The 20,812-nt window shown below is 34.4% G+C and overlaps 1 protein-coding gene and 1 pseudogene across 10 annotated transcripts in view; one reads left to right on the top strand and one right to left on the bottom strand.

The window, feature by feature from the left end:
• LOC144312683 (uncharacterized) overlaps positions 1-20,812 on the top strand; it is a 2,041,845-nt gene that overhangs the window by 400,717 nt on the left and 1,620,316 nt on the right. Inside the window, exon 6 of one of the 10 annotated variants that reach the window (XR_013378223.1) lies at positions 17,056-17,105. The exons of the other annotated variants lie outside the window; for them this stretch is intronic. The gene's annotated coding sequence lies outside the window, so the exon portion shown is untranslated. The remainder of the gene's footprint in view (positions 1-17,055; positions 17,106-20,812) is intronic. 10 annotated transcript variants of the gene reach the window in all.
• On the bottom strand, positions 1,417-2,057 carry LOC144311995 (large ribosomal subunit protein eL20 pseudogene; annotated as a pseudogene).

Here is a 20,812-nt window from a genome sequence, read left to right as displayed (position 1 = left end):
TAACTTTTCTCTGTAGAAATATGATTGAATGTCTCATAATGTAGATGGACAGTACATTCTTATTTATATCAAGTAATCCATATTTATATGGATTTGTTTTACTTTTTGCCCTACTAAATCACCTCTAATAGCAAGACATTATGGAAGAACAATTCATTCATGAATCATTCTTTAAAATTTCACTAGCAATGAGAATACTGAACTTCTTTTCAGGGCTAAATAAAACTTCAGTGTATGTACCAAATATTTACTAGGGTTATCAGATTTATCCAGTTACTTTTTCTATTAAGAATTTCATACATAAAAAAGCAGCACAAGAATTATATACCATTCTTTTAACAATGTAGTTTCTTGAATCTTTTGAATCTCTTTTAAAGTTGTATCAGTAGATACCAGTAATTTGTTGAGCTCTTTTCTAGAAGCTGTAGTAAATGTGTGAGGTGAGGCCTTTTCTATGTGTGTGGTCTCTGTGGTCACAAACAAATCTATTTGGTATATTCTTCAGAAGGTAATGTATATATGTAGCATATGAGCTTTCTATAAAAGAAATTCTCACTGCAGTTTTTTTTTTAAGATTTGATTTTATTATTTATTCATGAGAGACACAGAGAGAGGCAGAGACACAGGCAGAGGTAGAAGCAGGCTCCATGCAGGGAGTCTGATGTGGGACTTGATCCTGGGACTCCAGGATCATGCCCTGGGATGAAGGCAGGCGCTAAACTGCTGAGCCACCCAGGGATCCCCTCTCACTGCAGTTTAATGAAAGTATACAATAGTGTAAATTTTCTGAATTATAATATGAAACATTAAAGGAGTTCTCTTCTTCTTCCTTCTTTTTATAGTATACTAGGAATCTTATTTTCCCTGAGAAAATAGGATAACTAATATTTAGTGATCTTTACAGTTTATCTCCTATTAACATGAAATACTTTTTCTGGCCGCTAGGGTCTTGGAACTCTTCTCTAGTTACTTGCCTCCACACGCAGCCCAACTTCAAGGACAAACTTCTAGACTGTTGTATGTATCTCACTATCCTTTACAACTGTTTGGTTTCCAAAATCTTAAACTCTTCATCTGAAACCTTCTATCCCTCCAACTTTCAAACTTCCTCAGTGATGCTGCTACTGACCCTAGCCAGCATTCCTCCTCCCCACACTACATCTCTACCTGCCTGCTTTATCCTACACCTTCAGTGACCTAGAACTTTGAGTCCCATTTATTGAGGGAGTTTGTAGCTGGCTTTGCTTATCTGTTATCTAGCCTGGACACATTCATCACTCGTTTCAACTCTGCATTCTTCACACTTATTTTTTTTGTTCCTCTCAACTAACCTTCCACTACAGAGAACTTGCCATTAAGAACAGCATTTGATTTGTCTTCTCTTCATTTCAGCTGCTGAATGTTTCTAGAGAAACATTACAAAGCCTTGCTGATGAGGTCCATTAGGATTATGAATATAAAATCTGACTTAACTGCATGATCTCTCTCTCTCTCTCTCTTTTCTGGTTTTCCCAACGAGTTGTTTTGGGCAGACCTAGGCATGAGGAAGCCTTGAGTGTAAAAGAAGGTGTTGTGTCTTTTGGTGGTGAAGCATGACTTATTTTGACAACTTGCGACCAGGCAGGGCAGTGAGAACTTGGTCTTGGAGTTGTGGAACTGCTTGGTTGCTGGTGGGCACTTGCTGGCTGCAGTCTCCTCTGTCATCATGATCTGGATCGAGTGGGCCCAGGTTCAGTGCCTGGTCCTCCCAGTATATGTTGTGGGTGCCACTGCCAGAGACATAGTACAGGCAGGTGACAAAGTTCTTCACCCTCAAGGTAGATTTCTTAAATACCTGTCCACAGTAGACTACCTTCCCTGAAGACTTCCATCGTCTTCAGCTGAGACACAAAGTACTAGAAGTGAAACTTGGCCACAACATGATTAGGTGCAAATATTTGCCTGGATGGAGGGTAGGAGTATGGTATTTGGGGGTGGGCAGGCAGCACCACATAGTTTTGTACTTGCAGTGTGCCTGAGGCCTTCAGGGTATACTCCCCACTCTTGCCACCACCCATGAAAAGAAAGGTCTTAACTGCATTCTTAATAATGTCTGATACCTTTTTTCCCCCTATCTTTTGGCTTCAGTTCCCTTTTTTGTTGTGATTGTTTCTTTGTTTCCCAACTACTAACCCTTACCCTCAACAGATGTCTTGGATTATTTCCTGACTGAGAAAACAAGTCAACAGTGATAAAATTCCTTAGCTGCCTCTCATTACTGTCTATCACAGATCCTTCACATCAGCAATTCTAGGATCTATCTCCCTTTCTCCTCCAATTTCAAAGACTGAATACCTTTTCCTTTTCAGGATTAATTCTCCAACCATGTTCTTGCTATCTCTTTCTCCTATGTTCCGTAGGAACTTACTGCATCAAATTTCCTTTCGCTTTCTAGGATCTGCAAGTACTTCTTTCCCACAGACCCTTTCTTAAAATGAACTAAAAATGTTTGCTTCTCCCTATGATAAGTAATCTCTCCTACAACCTTACATTTCCCTCAAGTTAAATTTCCATCTTTGTCCTATTCACATCCATACCTTAAAAATGATTTCCCCATCTCCGACTCATCAATTTACCCAACATAATCTTTTATTTTACCCATTTTCTCAAATACTCTTTGAAATATTGACTATCGTACTCCCTATTTGATAAATTGAGCTTTTGTTTTTTGTCTCACTTAATAGTGATCACAAAGTGACATTGTTGGATCCTCATGTTTTCTGTGAGATTATCTTCAACAAGAGAACATTATATTCTTAGCTTTAAGTGCCAGGATAGCTCCTAACAACACCCAGGCAGTGCTGTTAACATCAGCCAGTTCCTAAATACAAAAGGGCTGACTTTCTCCTTCTCAACAACAATGATGGTGATGATATTAGTAACAAATGATAAATGCAGTTGGTGTTTATGTTGTTACTGTTTTACATGATTGATATATATTAAATCTTTTAATTCTCACACCACTCCTGGATAGATACTATGATTTTCTCCATTTTGTAGAAATTAAGACACCAGAATGGGAAATAAAAGAGCAACAAAGCTGATAATATTTAGAGACCAGACATCTCAGCTATTTCTTACACTCTTTTAGCTCCCAATTGTACTTGTCTTAGGGACTTGGCCTCTTATTTTGCATTAGCTTCCTTATGATTTTGTGAGGTACAACTCATCAGTGCCTCATCTTCTGTTCACGCTGAATCTTTCTTGCCTCCTGCCCCAAAACATCTCTTTTGTTCCTGAGCCCACTTGGTATCTTTGCATGAACAATCTAGGAAGGGCAGGAAAGTTAAAGCTTTTGGAGAAAACATTTAAGGTTGTTGAGAGTTAGTGAATATTCTCCCTTTCAGCCTCTGTATGGACTATCCTGAAATGCTATAGTTAATGGTCTCTTAGAAGACTGTCCTACAATCAAGAGATCAAATCTTCTTAAATAAATATTATTTGCTCTTTCTACATTCTTGACTCTCCCAAATTTCTCCTCACTTCTGATTTTCTGGAATTATCCTCCCTAATAAATGGGTAATATACAGGCTTTTATGCCAGGTTTTGCTTTTTGAAGAACCCAGGCAAACTAGATCAAAACTGAAAACTCCACCTGAATGGTCTATAGTCTCTCCTTACTTATTAAATTGAGCATGGAGGTTGACAACACTAGCTTTAGAAGATAAATCTCAGTTGGACTCTGGATGTTGACACTAATAAGCAATGTGACCTTGAACAATTTATTTAATATAAATAAACCTGTCTTAAAAATTAGAGGTAACAGTATTTACTTTAAATAGCTTTATCTCCCTATCAAGGGTTATAACAAATTTAATAGTTTGCTGTGACAAACATACTCTCTGACATATAACATGTAAGTATTATTTTTTATTATTATTAATATCTTTCAAAATTGTGTCTTTCTCCTTTGTTCCAATGTATGTTAATGTTAACACCACCTAACCTACCACCAAAAGCAAACAAATTTTAAGGAAATCATTGACTCTTCCATCTGCTTCAGTTCTTTCTCCTCCCAAACTTTCATTATATAATTGCTGAATACATTAAGTTTATCTTTCAAATACCCTCTTGGATCAGTTCTTTATTAATCTTGCCATCTTCATTTCCAGTATCTCACCATTATTTGCAATAATAGCTCACCTAGTCAAATGATTTTTCTTGCTTACTTTCCTTGACATGTTACAATCTATCCTTTACTTTCCTTAGTCTTTTAAAACATAGCCCATTCATCACTAATAATACTGCATTGTAATTGATTGATTATTTCTCTGTGATTCTCAAGGGTTTATCTGTCTTGACACTATTGGTATTTTTGAGTGTTTAATTATTTATTATGGGGGCTCTTTTTTTTTAAATTGTAAGATGTTTAACCATTATCTCTGGCCTCTATCTAATAGATGACAGCAGTGTCCCCTTCCCAGTTGTGAGAAAGCAAAGCATCTCCAGACTTTACCATATGTTCCCTGAGGGAAAAGCTACTCTGGTTTATACTACTGCTCTAAAAAGTGAAGACAGGGGTTATATTTTATTGAACTAAATCCCTAACAACAAGCACCATGTTGGAAAAATGATAAATGTTCAATAAATATTTTAGTAAATGAATGAATGAGTTCTCTATCCAAAGTATTCTTTTTTTTTTTTTTTAATTTCAAGGACCACTCTTTTATCTATGCTTCTGTAGCTTTTAGCATTCTGTTGTGCATATGTCTGTTTCCCCAATTACATTTTACAATTTTCTTGTATCCTTAACCCCCACAGAATGAGTGGAATATAGTAGGTTCTCAAGAAATACATATTCAATTATATTTAATTATAAAATTAATAATATTAATTAAATTAATGATAAATAATTCCATGGATATGTTCAGACTACATGTTTTTTTCATTTTGAAGGTACTATATGAAAACAATTGTATGTTCTTACATCTTGCATGAATTTCCTTTTATGACACTTATGTTAGCTTTAATTAACAACTGTGTGTTTAATTATTTAATATCAATTTCTGTAGGGTATTTGAGACTTAAGACTGTGGATACCTTTTTTTTCTCTCCCACATGAGTAACATAGAACTTTGTGCAGAGTACATATTCATTAAATTTTAAATCTTTGTCAAATGAATGAATGAAACAAATTCATGCTGCTGCTAAATGACATGGAAAACATATGTATTTGGAGAATTTGACTGAGTATATGTATCATGCTTTACTGACTTATATGATGCAGTATCTTTGAACCTATATTATTAAGTTTTAAAAAGCCTCATCTTTGTCAAATTAGTGATAAAGTAATTTGCCCCTCTAAATCATTTCACGAAAGAGAGAACTTGAGGCTGTCATAAGTCAATACATGAGATATTTGATATCTCAGACTTGCAATCTCCAATTGCTCAGCATGGTCCTTTTTTTCCAGTACTAATGAATTAGCCCATGGGTCTTAATTGACATACTGACCTTGAAAACTCTAGAAAAGCATCTCTTCTGCCAGCTTCATTATCTATGGCTTTATTAGCCAAGGAAATTTGACAATAAAACATGAAACAATCACAATTAATCTATTTACAGATGCTATAAATTATATTTCTATCAAATAAAAATAACTAGTGTAATCCCTAACATTGGATCTCACAAAAACATTTCAGTCTCATTCCAAATAGGAAATAAGTAGCTTTGTTCTGTTATTGTCTGAAACTACTTATTAACCCATTTTTAAAAATCTCAACAATGAATGTTTTATAAGAATTTCATAGAACAGAATATTGTTTAAAGACTCTAAATTTAGTGTCTTGAGGAATGTTCTCACATCAGAGGAAAACAGCATGCTGTCTTAAAGGACATTAAGAGAGAAAAAATTCTCTTTTCATACATATTGCTGTGTATTTTCTTTCCTTACCATGGTTTCCTGTTGTTCCCAGTAGGGATCCCAATTTTAGAATATGTGGTAGACATCTGTACTAGAGAAGCTAAAGCTCAAAATTGTTCAGGAGAAACTAAGATATGGCTTTTCACTTGACAAGAAATTGGAAGCAAAGAAATCATAGTAAGCAGCCTGCAATAAATGACCTCTAATAGAAGTGTGACATGTTTTTTTTATTAACTGACTTAGAATTTTCTGATGGAAATATGCCAAAATAAATTTGAAAGTGATCCTAACCACAAGCAGTTATATTAGGCACCTGTTGACTCTTCTATATCATGCATAACTTAATGAAAAAGACCATTGTTACTCACAAAAGTGTGTGACTATGTTCCTGACAGGGAGTAAAAATTACAAAAGTAATAAACTGGCTATTTAACTTAAAAACCACTGATATTTGTGTGGATGTTTTATTTTAGCTGAGGGCCTCTCTGTTATACAATGTTTTTATTCTGTTTCAGCTTCTAGCAAATACATAGATATTTTCCAGGACATAAAATGCATTATTTTGTTGTATCAGTTGCCTAAAGAAACACATTCAAATCCCTCAGATAATAATGGTCAGTCTTATATGTACCCTAATAACCTAACCTCACTCCATTTGTCCCTTTGTTTTATCCTTACAACTCTGCACAGTATGAAAGCATACATAGTGCTTTCATAGAAATGCTGATGCTGTTATTTCCTGTGCCTAGAATGAAAACCCCACTGTTTGTCTCCCTGGAATACTATATCTTACCTTTCAAATCTCAGTTTGAGCCAATACTCTCTCCTCTCTGAGCTATCAATGACTCTTCCAGGCAGGCTTAGCTGCTTCTTCCTCCAAATTTCCAAATCCTTCTTGGATCTTTATTTTCCCCCCTCCACTCTCTTCCCTCTAGAACAGATTACCAGAGGGGTTAATCTTAAAATCAATAGCCCTGGTAATGTCACTTGCCTCTGCACTGATCAGACCACATTTAGAAAATATCTTTAATCTTGGCTTTTGTAGAGCAACATTGATGAATCAGAACATTTTCAGCGAAGAAAAGGATCTTAAAGCCATGATATCATGAGCTTCCATTTTAATGCAGTTTTAAATTGGGAATAAGGATATCTGGTACTGTTATAAAAGTGAAATAAATTAACACATACAAATGCTGTTAATCTGGAAAGTAATTTTTAATAAAAGTGTTCCATGCCTATTTACCAACATTACTCTCCTTGTATTGAGTGCTCATGTCAATGTCAGAAATTTGTGAGATTCTTTTCATATTCCTTAATACCAGCATATTAATACTAAGCACACAATACACAATCTTTACAAGAATATGAAGAAGAATTGAAATGAATATCCACCAAGGGAAAACATTATTGTTTACTTTCAACTCGCTAATGGACCATCATGTAGAACTTCATTAGCTCCAAATGATAGCAGAAGAAAAAGTGTGGGTAGCTTTCGTATCAATATTGGGAAAATACCGAAAACTTTAAAAAATGAGACACAAATGGTTTATTCCAAAATCCAAATAACCTCTGCTAGTTGAAATACATGAAAGTAGTTGATACAAATGATTAGAATATAGGAATAATTTAAAAGTTATAAGCTAAAAATAAGAGCCTAATCTTAAATTTCTAGAAACCAATCCTTACAATATTCTTCAAAAAGATTTTATGCATGTAAGGGTACATATATGAACATTGATACATCCTTAAAATATTTTACACTGAAGATGTTCTCCCTATTTCCATTTATGTTGGATGGGATCATCTGTGTATGTGTGCGTGCGTGTGTGTGTGTGTATGAATCTCCAGTTCTTTATTACTGGATATTACTGAGCTTATTAATATAAACAGTGTTGTTCTGAGCAGTATGAACTGTCTTATACTTTTTTTTTTGAACATTTGCACTTTAACTTGCATTTAAAATCAGTTTCTTTAAATATTTTAGTTACAAGTTCTGAATAGTGAAGACAGTATAGATGCTGCAGGCACTCAGTATCAGCTCCCAACCCCCCCCTCCTCCAGGCCTTGCTTCTCTGCTCAAGATCCAAAGGGGCACTAAGTGGCTCCTGGTGTCAAGTGGCCACTGCCTCAGGCCTGGATATAGCTGGATACAAAGTGATGAAGCCCAGCAGCTTTCGTGACAAGTATTTAAACTTGCTCCAGGCAATTCCAATGATTGTACCCAGACCCAACGGGAAATATCACCTCAGAAGTGTGTTAGCATCTTGGGGCTGGTTTCCACCACGGTCCACCTTCCCCAAGACCTGCATTCTGCAGATGAAGCACTTACGCCCCACTCCCCAAGGGCCATGATGCAGAGAAACAGAGCTGCTGCTTCAGTCCGAGTGCTTCCACCCAGGGCCTTTAAAAGCTCAAATCAATCCAAGCCAGTCCACAGGAAGCCTCTTCACCCCAACCTCACCAGGCTCTGGCTCTTGGCACCACACTTTGTTCCAAAGTATCTTGCGGACTTTTCCTAAAGATTTAATGTTAAAAGGAAACCAAAGAAATAGACTGCCATGAGGTAATAAAGTATTCATCAATGTAACTTTTCAGAGGCTTTTCTTTAAAATATTCCCTTTTTAAAAAGATTTTGTTTATTTATTGATGAGAGACACAGAGAGGCAGAGACAATGAGAGGGAGAAACAGGCTCCCTGTGGGGATCCTGATACAGGACTCCATCCCAGAGCCCCAGCATCATGACCTGAACCAAGGGCAGATTCTCAACCACTAAGCCACCCAGGCTCCCCCTTTAAAATATTCCTGCAATGGAAGTAAAGCTAGACTAAACGGTCCCTAGTAGCTCTTCATAATTCTAATATAAAAAATTAACAAATTTGTTTGTTGCTATTTACACCAAGTAATATTTCTTAACTTTAGCTATATATTACAACCATCTGAAAAATTTTTTTCTTTTTTATTTCCATCTGGAGAAGTTTTAAAAAAATAATAATGCTCAGGTTTTTATCCTGATGGATTAAATCAGAATCCATAGGGATGGGTCTCAGGCTGTTTTAAAAGTTCCTAGACTATTCTAATGTGCATTTAGCGTTGAGAATTACTGACATAAAAGGTCAAGTCATTAACCTTGTTTATCAATAAGTTTGAAAACAAGAATAGAGGTAGCAAAGGTACAAGAACTTTATGGAATTGATTTTCTTCTCTTAGAGCAGAATGTGTGAAGTATGACAGTAATTTAAAGAGCAGAAATAAACTGAAGAGAACCTCAGACAATGCCAAGACAAGTCTTCAGTAAATGCTGGTCATTTTCTCATAGCAGATACTCCTTTCCCCCTCCCCCCCAACTCTTTCTCTGCTGGTGCCTTATACAGAGGAGGAAAAGGTCCATATTTGCCTGCATTCTTTCTCATTGTTATTCATTGGTCCACGGAAGCTGAGATGGGCATCTCAGTTTATTCAATCAATGGTTCTCTACAAGAAGGTTAAGAATCATCTCTGTGTATCAGAACTGATATGTAGCAGTGTCCATCAGAAGAGATTAGTAGGCTTCTGTCAAGGTAGATGCTGCAGGGTAGAATGAAACCTGAAGCTAGGTTAAGTAATTGGGTTCTTGTTCAATAAAAGTGCTTGTTTGTGCTGTGTAATGAAAGATCCTTGGTGCAATGGATGTCTGAATCCAAACACCTTTCGGATTTTCTGATGGATAGAGATAAGGGTGAGAGGGATTTAATTTAGAACTATTGAAAAACTTTAAAAAGATTAGAAAAAAAATTGGTAAATTCACTTTCTTTTTAAAAATCAGGATTCTTTGTTACTTATCAGGGCTGGCTATTTTTTTTAATTGACAATAAAACTTTTTTTTTTTTCTCCCATCCATTTGCAATCATTAACTGACCTTTAAGATTCAGGTTATGAAGAAGATAATGGAGAAATTATCTCCCAATCCATGTGAGGATAACCTGAATTTAGGAAGTGTTAACTTTTTGAGTCTTCATTGGAACGTTTCATCAAAGTTGTAGGCACAGCATTAATGAATAGAACAAACTTATGTCTTGATTCAAGTGATTTTTTTCCCATAAAGTCAGTGCTCACTTGCATATCTAAGGTTCTATTGAAACTATCAACATTTAAACCAAATTCTTTTAAGAACATACTTTAAAAACTTATCTAATTAAAAAAATTCATGTGAGCAATCAGAGCAGTGTGGAATAATGGGTGGAATTTGGTGAAATATATTAATCTGAATAATAAAATCATTCATGCATTGGGTTTTTTAAAGCATTGTCCCAAATAATTTTACTGAGTAATTATTTGAATCTATTTACTTTCCTTGAGGTAATAAATCTGTTTAAGAAATGAGAAATAAAGAAAAGGCCTTTTTCTTTTCACTCCACTAAAATAATATTTGACAAAATAATATTTGACAAAATGAAAGGCTTTATTTGTCAAGAAAAAGGGGATACAAAACTTGAAGAGGGGTGGATGGACAACTCAGAGGGAAAAAAAAATTGTTGAACAAATAAGATCTATATTTAAAGTCCCTGCCTACATGGCACATTCAGAGTATTTTGATCCTTGGTGCAAATTACATCCATCTCGTCCTCTCAGCCTCTTATTTCACATCTATATATCATACTCTCTAACCCTCTTGCCACTGGGTGATCTTCTCATTCATACTTCACCTATTTTTGTTTTTTTCTCAGATTTCCCTCTCTCCTTTCTCTCCTCTGGAGATAAATGATGATAGATGATAGATGATAGATGATAGATGATAGATGATAGATGATAGATAGATAGATAGATAGATAGATGATAGATATTACTTATATATATCTATAGATAATATATGCATATTGTCTATAGATAGATAGGAATCTATATATAATCTCCAAGATCATTATCTTTTAAGTCAGAGTTCTACAAATAAATGCTTATTGTAATTAGTTTCTCTTTAGAGTTGCCTAGCAAGCCACATGAAATAGCAGAGCTAGGAAGTAAGAACACTGAATTGAAGCAAAAGTTCAACTTAAAAATTTGTAAATCTTGGCAGCTTCTAAGCACTTTAGAGATACATTTTTTTTTTTTTTTTTTTTAGCAGAGGGTCAAAGGTGCAGCAGATGATGCATAGCTGTACTAAAGATGGGAGTGTCTCCTGATGAAAAAATTACTCTTAGCCTCTGGGAAGCTGTCCTGTGAAGGGCTGAATTAATAATACTTTAGAAAAGAGACAACTGTCTTCTGGAAAGTAACCCTCCTTTAAAAAATTTCAAGAGTTGGACTTTCCATTTATCTCTCAATGAGGAAGGAGACCTTCTCCATTTTCCCTAACTCTTGACTTCATTTTAGAACTGACAAGTTTAAACAAGATGAGAATCAGATTGCCTCTGCCTATCTCATTCTTTTGGCCCTAGCCGACAACATAATTAATGTTGCTGTAGGAAAAAGAAAAAGCATTCTTGATGAGAACTTTTTCCTGTCTCTTGCAAGCACATTCTTAAAAGGGTACATAGTCTTTTTGACATATTAGTGGGGGAGGTATCCTCCACTATTTTTTATTTTTGTGTGTGTATTAATTTATAAGTTAAGCCCAATGTACTTTTGTCTTTTTATTTTTTGATGGTGCACAGAAGTTGATAATTGCCATAGTGTAAAAATAGCATCCAAAACAAAAGAAAAAAATAATACATTCACATGCATATAGTTTCTTCTGCTGGCCTTTCCTATAACATGTGATTTTCTTTAGCATGTTTGTTTTTGGATATTTTTCTGGGGAAATTCACTATAGTCCAGTGTTAGAGTTATGCCAATAGCATCAGGCATCTGTTATAACTAATTCTCTTCAGTTCAGGGCTTCACATGTTCTCACCTAGACTATCAAAATTGTCTTTCAACGTCAATTTGAAACATCAACATCAAATTCCTACAAACTCCAGAAGACTTCCCATCTTCTTTTGCAAGTCAGTTTTCCTCCTCAGAATTCTTTAATTTCTATTCATTACCTAGTTAATTGTGAATGCTTTATTTTAGCACTCAGTTGTCAATACTTAGACCCATAGTTGAGTTCCTATCCTGATACTTTTATATGCTTCAATTTCTGATCTCTAAATTATGTATGTGGAACTATTCAGACGTCACCCATGATATTCAATCAACATGGATTGCTTTTATAATCCGTATATTTACTGTAATTCCATTAATTTATAAAGACCAAATTTAAATCCCATTTCATCCACAGTTTTTTTCCCCTCATTTGTGCTCTTCTCAGCATCCTTGCCTACCATCCACTATCACCATGGGGACTCCATCATATTAACTGCTAATTGTTTCTATGTTCGTTCTTGTACTATTGCAAATGCACAGTACTTTGTGATTTATTTATTCACATTTATATCTGTCTGCCTTATAAGAACCACAAAATAGGAATATAGTCTTTGTACCCAGTACACTCTCTACCCAACTAATTCTTTGTAAATATATGCCATGAATTAAGTAGTTATTATAGAGAATATATATAAAGTTTTTTCTTACATTTCTTTTTAAAGGAATGATTATATTATTACCAAAAAAATGTACTAAGAATGCCTTGGATGCCTTCTGTAGATAAACTTGCATTCTGTCAGGAAGAGAAACCTACATCTGTTTTCAAAGGCAGAAAATTTGCTTTTTTTTTTTTTTTTCTCTGATAGCAATGAGAAACACTTTAGCCTTCTGTTTTTTTAGTCAAGAGTAGAATGGTGTTATTTATCATGCATTGATTTGTTGTCTCTTAACTTACAAAATAGGTGGTTTGGCTATAGATGAGGACCATTAGAGTAAGTCCTTTGGGACTTTAGATATATGACAAAGATATATCATCCAAGTAATTAAGGATAGTATAGAAAGATAAAATGGCTTTATTTATTTATTTTTATAAATATTTTATTTAAATTCAAATTGCCAACATATAGCATAACAGTTCTCATCTCATCATGTGCTCTTAGTGCTCATCCCCCAGTTACCCCATCCCCCCATCCTCCCCTTCTGCAACCCTTTGTTTCCCAGAGTTAGGAGTCTCTAATGGCTTGTCTTCCTCTCTAATTGTTTCCCACTCATTTTCCCTCCTTTCTTTTATAGTCCCTTTCATTATTTCTTATATTCCACATATGAGTGAAATCATATGATAATTGTCTTTCACCAAAATGTAAGCGGTCTTCTAATGAAGTTGATGTCATATTGTCCTTTATAGAAATCCATGTAGAATACAATTCCCAAGTTCTCATTTTGTGGTTATAATTTTATTTTGAAATGATCTTTTTATAATAGGAATCAATATTTGATCTGGTGGATCCTAAGTATGCTTAGAATTATTTAAGTATTTGTAAGTTGGAAAACTGAGGAATAGGTGTGAATCTTTTTTTTTTTTTTTCAGTTTTAGTTTCTATGAAATATGTATAATGTTTACTCTGAGCTTATTGTAAGTAATAATTTTCTATTACAAGTAAGGGAATATAATTGATAATTTATGTAGAGTTTCCAGTAAAAATAACTAACGAAATGGTCTTAGTACATATTTTATGCATACAATTCAAAACTTCCATTTGCAGAGCACCTGGGTGGCTCAGTGGTTGAGCATCTGCCTTTGACTCGGGTCGTGATCCGCGGTCCTAGGATTGAATCCTGCATCAGGCTCCCCACAGGGAACCTGCTTCTCCCTCTGCCTATGTCTCAATCTCTCTCTCTGTATCTCTCATGAATAAATTTTTTTTTTTTAAATCTTAAAAAAACAAAACAAAACAAAAAACACTTCTGGACAGCCCGATGGCTCAGTGGTTTAACGCCATCTTCAGCCCAGGGTGTGATCCTGGAGACCCGGGATCGAGTCCCACGTCGGGCTCCCTGCATGGAGCCTGCTTCTCCTTCTGCCTGTCTCTCTCTCTCTCTCATGAATAAATAAATAAAATCTTAAAAAAACAAACAAACACTTCTATTTGAATGGAATAAGGATATCCTAGGATTCACATCAAATGTCTGTAAAATACCTACTTAATGTTATCTAATCTTCCATCAAAAGCTTATTTGGTGTTACTTTTTTCTCTAATGGATTTACCGTATTAGAAATTCATATAATAAAATAATTAATATTAATATTTCTTATAACTTATTCATTGATTTAATGCAAATAAAGCACTTAGCAAATTGTTTTCCACAAAGTAAATACTCAGTAAATGTTTCTCATTGTTATTAAAATTATTTATTTTAATGGTTAAATATTACAGCATGTAATTTATTTAATATATCCCTATTAATGGACACTACTCCTAAAGTTTAAATTGAAGTTTAATTGATTGTTTCCAATTAAATTTCTGAATTTAGTTGAGCTTTCTTATTCAGGTTGTTTGCTGAATGAATATAATTTTCCTAGTTTTTCAAATAATGTATGATAAGACATGATACACTATATGTAATAACTGTACAAAAACCAAATCCATGTTTCTTTGATGATTCAGTAATCTCTTTAGGAATTATCCCCTCTAGGTTCATTTTGACCTGGAGTTTCCATTTTGCTATTGATTTGTGCCATTATTATTTTTTTTTTTTTAAAGATTTTATTTATTTATGATAGTCACAGAGAGAGAGAGAGAGAGAGAGAGAGAGAGGCAGAGACACAGGCAGAGGGAGAAGCAGGCTCCATGCACCGGGAGCCTGACGTGGGATTCGATCCCGCGTCTCCAGGATCGCGCCCTGGGCCAAAGGCAGGCGCCAAACCGCTGCGCCACCCAGGGATCCCGATTTGTGCCATTATTAATGCATATTTTTATTAAGAAACACTTTTATTGAGCACCTGGGTGGTTCAGACAGTCAAGTGTCTGCCTTCCAGTCAGGTCATGATCTCTGGGTGCTGGGATCAAGTTCCGCCTGGGGTTCCCTGCTCAGCTGTGAGTCTGTGTCTCCCTCTCTCTGCCCCTCCCCCCTGCTTGTGTTTTCTCTCTCTCTCGCTCAAAAAATAAATAAAATCTTTAAAAAAATAAGAAAAGAAATATTTTTATTTATTAAATGCTTTTTAATTTTATTTATTAAATACTTATAGTAAGATTTTCATAACAATAAATAACATTAATAAAAATTTAATAGCTATCTTTTCATTATTCTCCTTTTGGCTCATGTGGAGTTATAATCAAAAGTGAGAAGCTCCCTACTCACAAGGAGCATATAGACTAGTGGGAGTAACATATTAAATTAATAACCACTAAAAATTTCTGGTTTTATTAATAGCCACTAAAAAGTTCCCTTCATAATCAATTCCCTAAATGACTTGTTATAAAATTAAACCTTTAGAAATTCTTGTGTTGGCTTCCATAAACCTGATTGCTACTAGGGTAAAAGGGTTGTAAAGTTGATTTCTTCAGCTTGCTTTTTGGTGAATCAGCCATATTGAATCACATCTTTGAAGCATAGCCTTCAATAGCCAACACACGAATACTGCTATACCAGATTTCCTATTGGTATTTAGTCCTAGTCTTGTCCTCTGTGCTATAACAACAGGGCTAAAAGCCTATATGATCCAAATCCTTTGTCAGCATTGATTCCACTAATGAGAATGGAAGACTATTTACTCTGATAGTAAAAGGCATATGTGTGGGTTTCAACAGATATAAATTTTGCATCAGCTTATGGCTTTCCCCAGTGAATCTCCTGCCTTGTTACTACAACAGCTGTGACTTTTAGGGTTCAATTACTTCAGAGCTAGGAAAGACTTTCCCTGACCTTCACACCTAACAATACATTGAATGGTCTTGTAAACACTTAATACCCTATGTTAAATAATTTTTTTGTGAAATGCCTAGAATAGCTTTGTTTTTCTGATTGACCACTGACTGATAAAATTTATTCTTAAATATAAACTACAAAATAGTTAAATTTTGCAGCATATATGATCTGGCTGGTTAAAGGCACACCTCTATCCAGGACCTCTATGTATACCCCTCAGTGTCAGAGAATTACAAAAAGTTGAATACTCTCCCACTTAGTCATTTATTTGAATGGAATCATTTGCCCTTATTAATCTCTGTTTTCTGTACTTTTTCTTGATATATCACTTCAGTATTATAGTTACCAGATTTTCCTCATTTCAGAACCATTTTTTGGAGCTGCTTTCTAAACGTTTCCTTATGATTGTCCAAATCAGACCCCAAACCCATCATTACCACCTATATGCAAATTATTTACCCAATTCACTCTTTGTATTAATGAGAATATTTTTCATGCTTCAACCCAGAATAATATTTTGCTACTTCTCTTTAGTCCTGCTGCCCCAAATCATGTCAACTATTTATTAAAAATCTATTATAGCTAAGTCTTTCTTTTTCATTCTCATTGTTCTGCTGTCCAACCATTCAACAAGATAACTTCTACTTTGTGGGTGGGAATTTCAATGCTAATAAACTTAAATTGTTCTGGAGTACCTCAGAGTCTGTCAGCTAGAGGTGCATAAAACTATAAAGATGTTAGAGAATTATTTTATGACCAGAATAAAGGGGAAGAAAAGAACAAGAGATTAAAATATTCATCAAAAATCTATTTACATTCCTTAGGTTGTTTTATTTATTTGGTAATCTCTTCATTAATCAATGAACCCCATAAAGGCATGAACTGTATATATTTATTCTAAATAATACCAGTGCCTGTCACTTGGAAGATGCCCATGAGTATTTATTTATTGAATGACAGAGTGAATGCTGTAAAAATAATGTCCTAAGGGAAATGATAGCTTGATCATACTCTACGGTGTGCAGACTACATCTGGACAATTATATTATTTATGATAAACTATTAACAAACATAAATGTGTGCTTACTATAGCCCGTGTTATATATGTATCATATCTGTTTATATTGCCTTTTATAGTAGACTTAGATTTACACTGTTCTTTTTTAATCTTTGTATCACTGGTACTCGTAGAATATAGCATATAGCATAATTGATGCCCAACTAATTCTTGTTTTATGATGGATATTTCAGTTAGAATTCCAGGTTAATCATAATAGCATACACGGGAAGGTTAAGAAAGTAAAAGCATTCATTGTAAAAGAGAAGAAAATAGCAATGATGATTTTTAAAAGATTTAAAATGTCTTAATTTGGGGTTAGTAAACTTACTTTTTCTCATACCATAGACTTGAACCTGGCCAGATAGAAGGAAGTTCTGGAAACAAACAGTGAAGAGGTATAAAGAATAAAATTGAGCATTATTAAGCATACTCTTAGCAATACATGGACTATCAATGTTATAATGACCATATAGGTGATATATTCACATTACAACTGCATTAATGAAAATGACACTTGCTTCCATGGCAAACACAATAGTTATTAGAATTTATTTATAATTAAGTAAAATTTTAAAAAGTGATGTTCTTAATTGTCAAGCAGCTTCCTACATGGTAATCTAGAGACCTAGGCTTATCATAGTATAGCTTTTCTCTTCTCTATAGCCTGAGAGTCCTTTGCATTCAGCCAATGAATGAATGGAAAGAAATGTGAAAGATTATATTTGGATGGTTTTAAGACCTGAAAGCAGTGCACATCATTCTCATTCAGGTTGATTTGAAATTAGTCTCTTGCTCACCTCTAACTTCCAACAAAGCTGAGAAATTCAATCAGACTATATACACAGAAGGAATTAAAAAAGAATTTAGCATGCATGTATGTATCCAGTGTCTGGCAGCATGTAATTGTTTAAACTGTGAGATTTATGTAGAGTTTTCCAGAATCACCATATTCCTTCTCCTATAGTGTAAGGGCATAATTCAAGTACCAAAAGCTGGTTTTATAGAACCTTTGACAGCCCCCAGCCACACTGTGAATAGAGCCATGATCAATACCCACATGCAGATCAACACCCCTGACTTTACTCTGTGTTGATGAAATGCCCAGATGATATTTACATTAAGTAGGCTCTCAGACAAAATGACCTCTAAGGTCTATGTAACTTCAGGATTAAATGCCCATCACCTCTGTGTTCTACTTTGCTTAATGGGCAATGAAGGGACCATGGAATATTCTTAATCAAGAGAATGACCTCATGAAATAAATTTATGTTTTAGGAATATTATTCTCCTTCATTGCAATGTATATTCAACTCCATAAAACAAGGTACCTGAGATGCAGTACTGTTTCTTTGGGAAGAATAGGGAAATGTTAAATAAATGTAATTGAAAAATAATTAGTTCAAAATTATTCCATTTAGTTTGTTTTAATAAATAATCCTTAATAATTTAAGGACTATTCCATATTACTACTACGTGTGACCTATAAAATACTTTAATTCCTTCCATGTGTCTAATTATATATCAAAATCTGTATTATTCTGACAATTGAAATATCATAATAAATTGAGTATATTTGATGAGTTTATGATTCAAGGAATAGAAAAAATGAAATTCATGCTAAATGCATATAACTATTCTTCCTGTCCTTTTTTGACATTTCTGTAAAAATGTCAATAAACTTTTATTGCTACTGGTGAATATATTGGGCTGAACATATATCCATCTATTATTTTTTTCCAATTAAGGAAGTTTCCCTTTATGGCACTCAATACTATTATTTCTGTTTCCACAAGAATTTTTAGCTTTATAAATTTCTTATGAATAATGTTGTTAGTAGGTTTTTAAAATTTATACTTATTTATTTATAAGCAACTTTATATAGTCATAAAGTCAATCTTATCAGATCAATTTATGTAATATAAATTACTCATATATAGTTTTGAATTTGAATGCTATAGATGATATAATATTGCCTTTGGGGGCTAGAAATAACATCCCTATTTTATAATTCAATATACAATAACATAGAATTATGCATTCAAACAGTATACAAGTACTTACTAAAGGAATACAAATATAAGGAAAATGTAATCATTTGTAGACATATTATTAAAATGTATATATTGATACAGCATGAAAAAACCCTTATGTTCATTTTGAATAGCAAACTCGATTTCACTTATGTGATAGAGAACATTTTCTGAATATAACTTAAGGATAATTTCAATTTGTATAATATAGATGCTAAAAGCAAAAAACAGAGCTTTGGACAATGAAGCACTGCAATTTTTAAAGAATACAAATCATACATAAGAGGCACTAGAGCATTTAGAAAATTAAGAGATGAGTTATTGGATAAACTCTTTTAAAATACTATTCACTATAACCAGTGAGTTGTTTGTGATTCTTATTACTTGGACTCTCATATCACAGAAGTTAATAGTATAACAAACTATCAGTGTCTGTCTCTATATCACTCCTCTCTTTAAGCTATCTTCTTTCCCTAAACTGTCAGTGTCATCATGACCCTACTTATAAAAAATTAAGGTACTTTAGATCAGAATTCTATAATAAGTCATTCTTTGTTCTATTCTGGAAAATTGACTTGTTGTGACCTGTATCCTGTAATTGTGATAACAAGATCCCAATTTCAAGCCACTTTTGCTTACATCTTACCAGTCTCCAGGCCTCTCAACTCCAGGGTCTTGAATCGTGACCCTATATATTTGTTTCTGGCAAAAACCCTGCTACCTACTTACAGACTTTACTTTCTTTTTTCATTTCCCCAGTGGATTTTATTTTTCATTATTTTTAATGCAAATTCAACTAGCCAGCATATAGTACATCATTAGTTTCAGATGTAGAGTTCAGTAATTCATCCTCAGTGCCCATCACACATGTACCCTCCCCAATGCCCAGTACCCAGTCACCCTTTTCCCCCCACCCACCTCCTCTTCAGCAACCCCCAACCTGCTTCCCATAATTTAGAGTCTCTTATGGTTTATCTCCCTTTCTGAACACCTTCCATTTAGTTTTCCCTCCCTTCCTCCATGATTCTCTACCCTGCTTCCTATATTCCACATATTAATGAAGCCATATGATAATTGTCTTTCTCTGATTGACTTGTTTCACTCAGCATAATACCTTCCAGTTCCATCCACATTGATGTAAATGGTAAGTATTCATCCTTTCTGATGGCTGAGTAATATTCCATTGTGTGTGTGTGTGTGTGTGTGTGTGTGTGTGTGTGTGCCCCACATCTTCTTTATCCATTCGTCTGTTGAGGACATCTCAGCACTTTCTGCAGTTTGGCTATGATGGACATTGCTGCTATAAACATTGGGATGGAGGTGCCTCTTTGGATCATTACATTTGTATCTTTGGGGTAAATATCTTGTAATGCAATTGCTGGGTCATAGGGAAGCTCTATTTTAACTTCTTGAGAAACTTCCATACTGTTTCCCAGAGCGGGTGCACCAGCTTGCATTCCCACCAACAGTATAAGAGGTTTCCCCTTCTCTGCATCCTCATCAACATTTATTGTTTCCTGACTTGTCCATTTTAGCCATTCTGACTGGTGTGAGGTGGTACCTCATTGTGGTTTTGATTTGTATTTCCCTGATGCCAAGTGATATGAAGCATTTTTTTTCACCTGTCTGTTGGCCATTTGTATGTCTTCTTTGGAGAAATGTCTGTTCATGGCTTATGGACTTTCCTGATGCTAATTATTTGTTTTCTTACCTGCTAAAATCTCCAAATGTCGCTTCCTTCTAAATAGCCTTTTCCATTCTCTGTATGCTTACTGGATAATCCTTTCTCTCTGTATTAAAATTCCTTTGTGAAGTTTATGCCAACTTCAATATACTCAGATTATGAGATTTTTAAAAATATGCCCCTCAATCCATACACATGGGATTTATGAGGAAAATAAAAACCTAATGTCATCCTATTAAATCCTGACTAAAACATTCAAAGGACATAAAGAAGAAAATTTATGCTAGCTGTGGAATTTTGTGGTGGTTGCATGCCATACACTAAGTATAAAAGTTTGTCATGCATAATATCTATAGAGACATCCTGAAAAAAATATTGGCAAAAAAAA

Source organism: Canis aureus, chromosome 4 (genome assembly GCF_053574225.1).
Source record: "Canis aureus isolate CA01 chromosome 4, VMU_Caureus_v.1.0, whole genome shotgun sequence".
In the NCBI taxonomy this organism is placed as follows: Eukaryota; Metazoa; Chordata; class Mammalia; order Carnivora; family Canidae; genus Canis; species Canis aureus.
Note: the sequence above shows the minus strand (reverse complement) of the source record. Positions and strands in the feature narration are given on the sequence as shown.